Below are 11,045 nucleotides of genomic sequence, written 5' to 3' on the forward strand. Positions count from 1 at the left end.
GTCCAGTACAGGATGAACAGACTGAGACATCCAAAGGTAAGTCTTCTCACTCTACACCAGCACCCATTGCACAATCTAAAATTGTTATACCTCCTCATTTTCCTGCAGTATTGAAAAAAGCAAAACTTGATGCACAATTCGGTAAGTTTCTTGAGGTATTCAAAAAATTGCATATCAATATTCCTTTTGCCGATGCTTTGATGCAAATGCCTAGTTATGCTAAATTATTGAAAGACATATTAGCTAATAAGAGGAAGTTGGAGGATCACATGATGATAAACTTGACTGAGAATTATTCTGCATTGGTACAAAACAAGATCCCACCGAAACTAAAAGATCCACAAAGTTTTTCTATTCCTTGCAGGATTGGTGATGTTGTTTTTCACAAGGCTTTGTGTGATCTTGGTGCAAGTATTAATCTTATGCCTTTATCTGTATTTAGGAAACTCGGATTAGGAAAACCTAAGCCAACAAGGATTTCGTTGCAACTAGCAGACAGATCTGTCAAATATTCTCGAGGAGTCATAGACGACGTCTTGGTAAAGGTGGACAAATTCATATTTCCTGCAGATTTTGTGGTACTTGAAATGAAGGAGAATGTGGAGATGCCTTTGATTTTGGGGAGACCATTCCTTGCAACTGGCAAGGCCCTAATTGATGTGCAAGAAGGGAAGTTGATTTTGGGGAGACCGTTCATAGAAGAGTGTCCAGACTGGCGCCTAGGCGCTGCCCTGCAGCGCTGCGGCTCTGCCTGATGCGTACCAGCAGCGCTGTGGCACTGCTCTGCAGCGCCTAGGCGCTTGCTGGCACGTACCTATAGTGCTGCGGTGCCCGCAGTGCGGCGCTGGTTCTACGTTAGCACACCCCAAAGTTCTGCACATGAGTTCCCTATGACTTCAAATGCATGCACAACTTAACCAACCCGAGACAACACCTGAAAATTCACATGATCAACCCAATGGACACTCCTAAACACAGCAAGGAACCTCCGACGATTCCCAACGAAGGCTGCAACAAGGAATTCTCAAGAACACGTCAATAACATAATTTTTCAGAAAACGCAGTTTGAGCAGTCCCATGAAAATGATCATATCTCACTCAATTTTTCTCCAAATATTTCGAGTTTACTGTCAAATCGAAGGTATCAAAAATTTCTACATTTTACATGTTGAAAGTTTTTCAAAAAAGTTGACCGAAAAGTCGCAGTATTTAATTTGACATCAAATTCGAGTTTTAGATCTAAAAATTTTTTCAAAACCGATCCAACCATGTTTGCTCAAACTTCTTCATAACATCCACATGTTTTTCATACAATAAACATAAAAATTATGCTATGACAAGATGGATGCAGAAACGAAAGAATATACGTGCCTTTTGATGTGAAAAACTCACAATACGGCGATACCGAAGCGGAGACGGAGTGAGGCTTGATCCGGGATGATGGTGGCTCGATTTTTCTTGCAACAGAAACGACGAAAACTCGCTGGAAATTATAGAGAGAATGGGCGGCTGCTCTTTAGGGTAAGAACCCTAATATTTTCTCCTCTCAAAATATTAAGATTATGAAAATAGAGTGTGTGCGTGTGCGTGTGTGTGTGTACTCGATGTGTGTGTTTGTGTTATGCTAAATTAGGGGATTAGTAACTAATTTAAAATATTAACTCTCCCCTAATTATAATAAAAATCTCTAAATTTAAAATAAAGTGCACACTTGCTAAACTTTAAAAGTTTTAAAATTCTAAAATCACTCAATTAAAAATTTAGCTTTAAAATGCTAAACTAAATAAATTATCTAAAATGCCCCATTCCCAACATAAAAAAATAAAATACCACATTTAAAATTGCCAAAATCGTCACCGGTCTCTTTTCCTCAATCCCGCATCGAGTAATCGCCTGAAACATAAAATTCGAGAAAACAGTTTAACGTGCATCACATAAACATACATAATTTAAAATAATGCAATTTAATAAATCACGCATTACTAAAATCATTTTAAATTTAAATAAATGATTTAACAATTAAATAAATGCATGGGTTTTATGTGTACTGATTTTTGGGCTCTACAGTTCCTCCCCCACTTATATAAATTTCGTCCTCGAAAATAAATCTTACCAAATAACTCTGGGTAGCGGATTCTCATATCCGCTTCTGCCTACCAAGTGGCCTCTTCCACCGATTGGTTTAGCCACCGGACTTTGACCAACTTGGTCACTTTGTTCCGAAGTCTCCGCTCCTGTCTGTCTAGGATTCGAGTGGGTATTTTATCATATGACAGGTCTGGAGCCAACTGCAATGGCTCGTAGCTCAAAACATGTGAGGGATTAGCTAGAAACTTCCTCAACATTGAGACGTGGAACACATTGTGTATCCCGGCCAGATTCGGCGGAAGGGCAACACAATAAGCTAGTGTCCCAACTCTGTCAGCTTGCCTCTTTTCCCAAATCTCATAACACCCTTCATAGGTGCTATCTTCACAAAAACGTGATCCTCTACGGTAAACACTAGATCCTTTCTCCTCTTGTTAGCATAACTCTTTTGGCGACTCTGGGCGGTCTTCATCCTGTCTCGAATCTTGACCACCACATCTGCAGTCTGCTGAACAATATCTGGACCAAGTTCTGCTCTTTCACCGACTTCATCCTAATGAATTGGTGATCTGCATTTTCTTCCATTCAATGCCTCGTAGCTCCGCCATACCTATAGATGCTTGAAAACTGTTGTTGTAGGTAAACTCCACTAGAGGTAGCTTAGATTCCCAAGTCCCCTGGAAGTCGATCATATAGGCTCGCAATAGATCCTCCAAAATTTGAATCACTCGCTCAGACTGGCCATCTGTCTGCGGGTGAAAAGCTGTACTAAATAGCAACTACGTCCCCATGGCTGCATGCAAACTCTTCCAAAAGGACGATGTAAACCTCGGGTCCCTGTCGGACACAATAGAAACTGGGATCCCGTGCAATCGGACTATCTCCCTGATATATAGTTCCGCATACTGCGTCATCGAGAAAGTCGTCTTCACTGGCAAAAAATGCGCTGACTTAGTGAGTCGATCCACTATGATCCAAATGGCATTGGATCCTCTAACTGATCTCGGCAAGCCAACAACAAAGTCCATGGTGATATTCTCCCATTTCCACTCGGGGATAGGGAGTGGCTTAAGCATCCCTGCTGGCCTCTGATGCTCTGCCTTCATTTGCTGACAAGTGAGGCATTCAGACACAAACCGACGGATGTCTCTCTTCACACCTGGCCACCAATACAAACTCTGCAAGTCTTTGTACATCTTGGTGCCTCCTGAGTGAATGGAATACGGTGATGCATGTGCCTTCGTCAGAATATCCTCTCTAATCGAATCAACACTAGGCACCCACATTCTACCTCTGTATCTCACGATACCATCAGACACTGTGTGGAGTACACTGATCTTGGCTTCATCTTTCAGCCTCCATTTCTGCAACTGCTCATCTGAAGGCTGTCCTCTACGGATTCGGTCTAGCAAATCAGACTTGACTATCAGATTAGATAGTCTTGGAGCTCTGCCCTTGGAATAAACCTCTAACCCAAATCTCTGAATCTCAGATTGAAGAGGTCTCTGTACTGACAACTGAGCTACAACTGCCACTTTTCTGCTCAAGGCGTCTACGACAACATTAGCTTTTCCCGGATGATAGCTAATTTCGCAATCGTAGTCTTTTACTAACTCCAACCACCGTCTCTGTCTCATATTTAGTTCTTTCTGCGTGAAGAAATACTTGAGACTCTTGTGATCAGTGAAAATCTGGCATTTCTCGCCGTACAAGTAGTGTCTCCAAATCTTCAACGCAAAGACAACAGCTGCTAATTCCAGATCGTGAGTCGGGTAGTTCTTCTCGTGCACCTTCAATTGCCTGGAATCATAAGCTATGACCCGACCATGTTGCATCAAAACTGCGCCTAAACGGAGCTTAGATGCATCAGTGTATAGCACAAAATCTCCTTGCCCTGATGGCATGGCTAACACTGGCGCTGAAATAAGAGCTTGCTTCAAAGTATCGAAACTATTCTGACATTCATCACTCCACGCAAACTTAGCATTCTTCTTGGTAAGTGAAGTGAGTGGCACTGCTATCGAAGAAAACCCCTGAATAAACTTACGGTAGTAACCGGCTAAACCCAGAAAATTACGGATTTCTGATGCATCTTCGGCTCAATCCATTCCTTAACTGCTGCTACCTTAGCTGGATCCACCTCGATTCCGCTGCTAGATATTATATGACCCAAAAACGCTACTTTCTCCAACCAAAATTCACACTTACTGAACTTCGTAAATAACTTGCGACTCTGCAAGGTCTGTAAAACTGTCCTCAAATGCTGGTTGTGCTCCTCATGGCTCTTCGAGTAAATAAGGATATCGTCAATAAATACTATGACGAACTAATCAAGGTAAGGCTGAAATACTCGGTTCATGAGGACCATGAAAATTCCTGGAGCATTTGTCAGTCCAAACGGCATCAGCAAGAACTTGTTATGCCCATACCTGGTTCTAAAGGCTGTCTTGTGAACATCTGCATCTTTCACCTTCAGCTGGTGATACCCTGATCGAAGATCTATCTTAGAGAACACTGTGGCTCCCTGCAACTGATCAAACAAGTCCTCGATCCTTGGAAGCGGTATGTAATCTTGATCGTTACCTTGTTCAACTCTCGGTAATCTATGCACAGTCTCATGCTCCCATCTTTCTTTTTCACAAAGAGCACTGGTGCGCCCCACGGTGAGAAACTAGGGCGAATGAATTCCTTGTCCAGAAGCTCCTGTATCTGCTGCTTGAGCTCTAACATCTCAGCTGGAGCTAATCGGTACAGTGCCTTAGAGATTGGCACAGTGCCTGGCATAAGATCGATTGCAAACTCCACCTCTCTCTCTCTGGTGGAAGACCCATGACGTCGTCAGGAAAGACGTCTGGGAAGTCTTTGACTACTGGCACATCTGATAATGACGGAGTGGGTACGTCAGGTGCGGAAGTAATGCTGGCCAAGAAGGCCTGACAACCCTTGTGCATAAGTCTCCGCGCTTGCATGCAAGAGATCATGCGCGGGGAACTTCTCCACCTAGCTGGCTCGAAGAGAAACTGTTCCATGCCCAACGGCCTAACCAATACTAACCTTTTCTGAAAATCAATCAGAACTTTTTTCTTCGTCAGACAGTCCATTCCCAAAATGATATCAAATTCTGGCATCGACAACACTATCAGATCGGCATATACTAGGTGGCCCTGCAGCTCGAGATCGATGTCTCTGACCACACTAGTAGATGATAATTCTTCCCCTGATGGGACTGTCACTGAATAGCTCACGTCGAGTGCAATAGACTTGACGTCCAGGTGAGTAGCGAATGTCTCTGAAATGAAAGAGTGGGTGGCTCCTGAGTCTATCAGGGCTTTCGTGCATAATCTCTTTATGAAAATATTTCATGAGAGATGTTAGCACAACACAAAACTTATATCACAAAAATTCTAACATTAACCTCAAGCATAGTAGAAATTAATATCCCAAGTCATTCAAAAATATCACTAGCACACTAATAATTCCCAAATAAAATTTCAAACATGCATGGCAAAGCAATAATGTGCTTAATTAAATAAGTTTATCTGTCAGTAATGTCGTGTCTGGGTTCGCCTCTTGAGCATGCATGGCGAACACTCTGCCCTGGGTCAGCTTCCTCCACTGAGGGCACTCCTTTAGCATGTGGTCACTTGCTCCGCATTTGAAACATTTGCCCGACCCATACAAACACTGTCTCGGGTGCTGGCGGTTGCACTTAGGGCACACCGGGTGCTCTCCCGGCCTCTGTGGCGCCTTTTGCCTGTGACATAGGACCCTTGCCTTTTGGCGGTCCATGGTAGGGCTTCTTTCCTGGCTGCCCCTGGAACGGCCTCTTAAACTGAGGTCGCTGCTGCTGCTGCTGTGGAGCCTGATAGGGCCTCTTGCCCTGCCTGTCAGCCTCAATATCCCTTTGATCCTGCTCTGCCGCCAAATCTCTAGACATGGCAATTGCATAAGTCGTAGGACCAGCAACTCGAACATCACGGCGCAAGATCGGCCGCAACCCATCCATGAAGTTCCTCAACTTTCCATGGGCACCATTAGCTATCAGAGGCACAAAGTGACACCCCCTCTCAAACTTCCTAACAAATTCTGCAACACGGCTGTCTCCTTGTCGCAGTATCATGAATTCCCTGGTCAATCTGGATCGTACTTCTTCAGTGAAGTTGTGGGGACCCGGAAGCTAATTCATTTCTTAATCGTTCTTGGGAATAATTAGATCAATATAATTAAACTGGGTCTAAATTTTTTTTAAAATACAAGTGCGGAATATAATAAAATCAATCTAATATAAACATTAACATAAAAGTACAAATATTGTACAATTACATTAAAATCAAACTAGGGTTCAACTACTATATGTCAAGTGCTGAAGCCTATTCTACTTCTGGGTCCGAATCTCCACGCTAATTGTAATCTCTCATCCTCTTCGTGACCCTGATCCTGTCCTGTTAGAGTAGGTGCCCGTCGAGCCAAGTGTTGGCCGAGTGTTCACAATGAAACTCTATGTATAAACAATCTTTATTTTAATAATATTTGAAATTATTATTGTCACGTCTTTATCTGAATACCCATGCTAGTTGCATAGATAAAGCCCTTGAATATACAAATAGTAGAAAGAATATGAGATGCTCATATGATGAGTATCATGAAACTCATATTTGGAATACTGTATATTCTAAACAGTTCCTAGTCGATTCAGCCGCCACTAAGAAGGATATAGGCCGCTCGAGTTCGAGACTAGTATCTGCGATGTGAGTACCATCTTTCATTGGTAGAGGACATTGTGATGTCCGAGCATGCAGATAGGTGCTCCTGGTAGAGTGCACTGACCAACCCTCCATAAAGGACTTTCCAAGTGGTTCTCGCTTATCGAGTGGAAACGTCCTAGTTTATGGTTGTACAATATTAGTCCTTATGACCCGGGACAATATTGAGACTCTATGTTCTAGAATTACACTTTGACTTGTTTACCGAATCTTTATGGGTCATCAGGTAGCAAGGTTGGGTGTTTTGTCGAAACATATAGGAGTCGATGCATTGTAGTCGGGGATTCACCGCTTACCTTCGGGTATGGATATCCTATGTGTATGTAGTATGAAATCTTTGATCAGAGTATGGTGGTAATTATGAAAGGGGTTTCATAGATTACACCATCGATGCAACTACAACATGACACATAGTATCGATTCATTGACAACTCTCGATAAACCAATGGTTGTTGAATCGGTCGGGATATATGAGTTGAAGGGACCATACTGTACGTTAACCATAATTGAATGGTTTTTGCAGGCACTATCATTTGATACCTAGGGAATCATGTAAGCGATGCTGCTATGCGTTTAACATGATTGGTTGGGTACTATCAGACTTGAATTCTGACGTTCTTGTTATCAAGGAGTTGATAAGTAAGAATGAAGTAATTGGGGTATGCTCATATAAGGACATGTTTAGTCCGAATCACATGGAGATGTGAACCCACGGCTAGTTGTATCAATGAACCATTGAGGGCCACACAAGTACTAGCTTTCTAGATCCCGTTGAGAAGTAAAATAGTTCAATGTGTTGAACGGCTTATAAATGAGTTTATAAGCGTAAAGAAAAATGGAAGTTTGACTTCTATGAGGGAAATGTAATTTTTAATTTATGAATGTGTTCTTAAATTAAAAGTAGGCCAAGTAAATAATATATTTGAAAATTGTGATTTTCATAAACATTATTATGGACTAAATTAAATTAATTATGTGTTAAATTAATTAAATACTAGTGGGCCTAGTAGAGTTCAAATAATTAAATTAATTCAAATGTTGAATTAATTAAATAACATTGGGCCTTGTAGAGCCCAATTGAAAATAATTATTTAACTAGTGGACTTGAGTAAAACCAAGTAAAGTTTAATTGGGCTCAAATATGTTTGAGACAATTAAATTAAAAGGTCCATGGGCCCTTTGTAAATGTTACAAGCCCACTAGGTTTTGTATGCTTGGGAGGTGAAGAGTTGGTGATTATTTTTTATTAAAATATTGGCATGGCATGCACATGCTTCCACGAGCTTTTCCCACAACCAAGAAAAGTCTCCCTTCTCTCCCTTGGACCATGATGGCCGAAATTTTTGGCATGAATTCTCTCCATTTTTGCTTCTTCAATTGTTGAAGATTTCCTACACTTCTCAAAGAAAAATCCTCATATTTTTCTAATGCAAAATATGAGGGGATCTACCTAGTTGGTGGTGGGCTTGATTTTAGAGCAAGGAGTGCTCTTTGGAAGCTTGTAGATCAACTCATCCATTCAAGAGCTAAGGTGTTTACACCTTAGTTGGAGCCATCATCAATCCTTGTGATTGATAGGTATATTTTCTAAACACACTATGAATGTCATATTTTGGTATTTTTGTATTTGCTTCACATCTAGTATGAGGTGTTCGAATATTTTCATCTTGAAAAACAAATTTTGAAACTTCCGTTGCGCATTTGAACACCTAAAACTCGATCTCTTTCAAGTGGTATCAAGAGCTATGGATACTATTTTGTGTAGCATTTACATGATATTATATTGAGGTCAGTTTCTAACCGCATGAGATGATTTGTTGCAACGATTCAAGGCCGGATTTGGGGCGGCTTTTGGGCAGCAAGTTGCTGCCCATTTCGGGCAGCTTGGGCTGCCCGAGGGGCTGCCCAAAATGGACAGCAAGGGCAGCCCTTGGGCTGCCCGAACAGCCCTTGATTTTAAAAAATCAAGACCGAACGGCATCACAAGGAACTCGTAGTGGCCATAACGAGTCCTAAAAGCAGTTTTGGAAACATCAGCATCTCTCACCCTCAACTGGTGATAACCAGAACGTAGATCAATCTTGGAGAAAATCGAAGCTCCCTGCAACTGGTCAAACAGGTCCTCAATCCTCGGAAGTGGGTATTTGTTCTTCACTGTAACTCTGTTCAACTCCCGGTAGTCAATGCAAAGCCTCATAGAGCCATCCTTCTTCTTTACAAATAAGACTGGTGCGCATGGTGAAAAGCTCGGGCGAATGAACTCCTTGTCGAGAAGTTCCTGAATCTGCTTCTTAAGCTCTGCCATCTCTGTCGGTGCTAGTCGGTACGGTGCTTTGGATATCGGAGCCGTACCTGGCATAAGCTCAATGGAAAACTCCACCTCTCTCTCGGGTGGCATACCAGAGACGTCTTCGGGAAAAACATCTAAGAAATCTCTGACAATCGGAACATCTGAGGCTGACTGGCTGGGTTCCTCGTGGAGAGATAAAAAGGTCGCTAGAAATGCCCGACACCCTCTATGCATGAGCTTCCTGACCTGAACATAAAGAATAATGCGCGGTAAAGGACAGTCCATCCCTAGGATGATGTCAAATTCTGGCATCGGTAGCACAATCAGATCCGCATAAACAAGATTACCGTGCAGCTCAAGGTCTATATCTCGGATAACATTGGTAGCTGTCATCTCCTCGCCTGACGGCAACACTACTGAAAAGGCTATATCTAGCCCAATGGTCTTGATCTTGACAAAGTTTGCAAAGACCTCCGAAATAAATGAGTGAGTGGCCCCTGAATCTATCAAGGCCTTGGTGGCGGAACCAGATATAAAAATTCTCCCTGAAAGATTGGAACTCTAAGTTGAATCCAATAGCTACAAGAACCAAACTTATAGACATGCAAAGGCCAGAGTTCTTCTAACTTAAATCCCTAAAATACTACTGAGTAGAGCATGCAATCCTATCACAGTTCTAAGTTCAATCATAATCCCTATTCCCAAAACACGGAAATTCAAATAATAACTTAAAGCTTAAAGGTACCTGTCAACAACATAGTCTCCGGGTTTGTTTCCGTGGCATGGAGAGTAAAAACTCTGCCTCGGGTAGGTAGATTTCTCTGAGGGCACTGCAGCAACATGTGGTCTGGACTGCCACACTTAAAACACTTTCCTGAGCCAGACATACATGCTCCAGGATGGCAGCGTGAGCACTTGGGACAGACTGGGTGCTCATAAGTCCTCGGGGCTGGACGTCCCCGCTGCTGCTACTGATGCTGGCCTCTGTTTCTAGGCGGTTCGTGAAAAGGCCTCTGTTTCTAGGCGGTTCGTGAAAAGGCCTCTTGTTCTGCTGCTGATGATGATGAGGAGAAAGGCGGTGTGGTAACTGGACTGGGCGCTTGCCCTGGCGATCCCTCTCGATATCCCGCAGATCCTGCTCTGCGGCTAGGGCTTTGGAGACAGCAATCTCATAGGTAGCAGGGTCAGACACCCTAACATCCCGGCGCAAGATCGGCCGTAGACCCACCAGGAAATGCATCAACTTGGCTCTGGCATCATTCGCTATCAGGGGCACAAAATGACAGCCCCTCTCGAACTTACGGATGAACTCCGTAACCGTCATATCTCCCTGTCTCAGGCTCATGAACTCAGTGGTCAACCTGGTGCGCACTTCCTCGGCAAAATATTTGGAGTAGAAAACCTCCGTAAAGCGCATCCAAGTTAGTGTAGCCAAGTTCAGGGCTACTGCTGCTCCTTCCCACCATAAGCGGGCATCTCCACTGAACAGATAAGTAGCACATCGGACTCTATCTGCATCACCCAGCTCCATGAACTCGAAGATAATCTCGAGGGATTTGATCCATCCCTCGGCAATCATGGGGTCAGACGTCCCAGAAAACTCCTTCGGGCGCATCTTCATAAACCTCTCATAAACAGCCTCGGGCTCTGTCGGCCTGGCTGCGGCTGCGGCTGCGACATTGTTCCCCGCAAACTGTGCGAAGAACTGCGTCATCCCAGCTAGCATCGGGGCATTCATATCTGACGGAGGAGGAGGAGGAGGAGGAGGAGGAGGTGGAGGTCCCTGCCTCTCTTGTCTCTGATCATCACCGTCCTCGCGACGGTGCTCGCCACCACCTCTCGGGCGTCCGACTTGACGTCTAGGGGGCATACTGTTCCAAACATAACCCATACGTAACTAACAT

The sequence above is a fragment of the Primulina tabacum genome, chromosome 14 (assembly GCF_025594145.1).
Source record: "Primulina tabacum isolate GXHZ01 chromosome 14, ASM2559414v2, whole genome shotgun sequence".
NCBI classification, from domain to species: domain Eukaryota; kingdom Viridiplantae; phylum Streptophyta; class Magnoliopsida; order Lamiales; family Gesneriaceae; genus Primulina; species Primulina tabacum.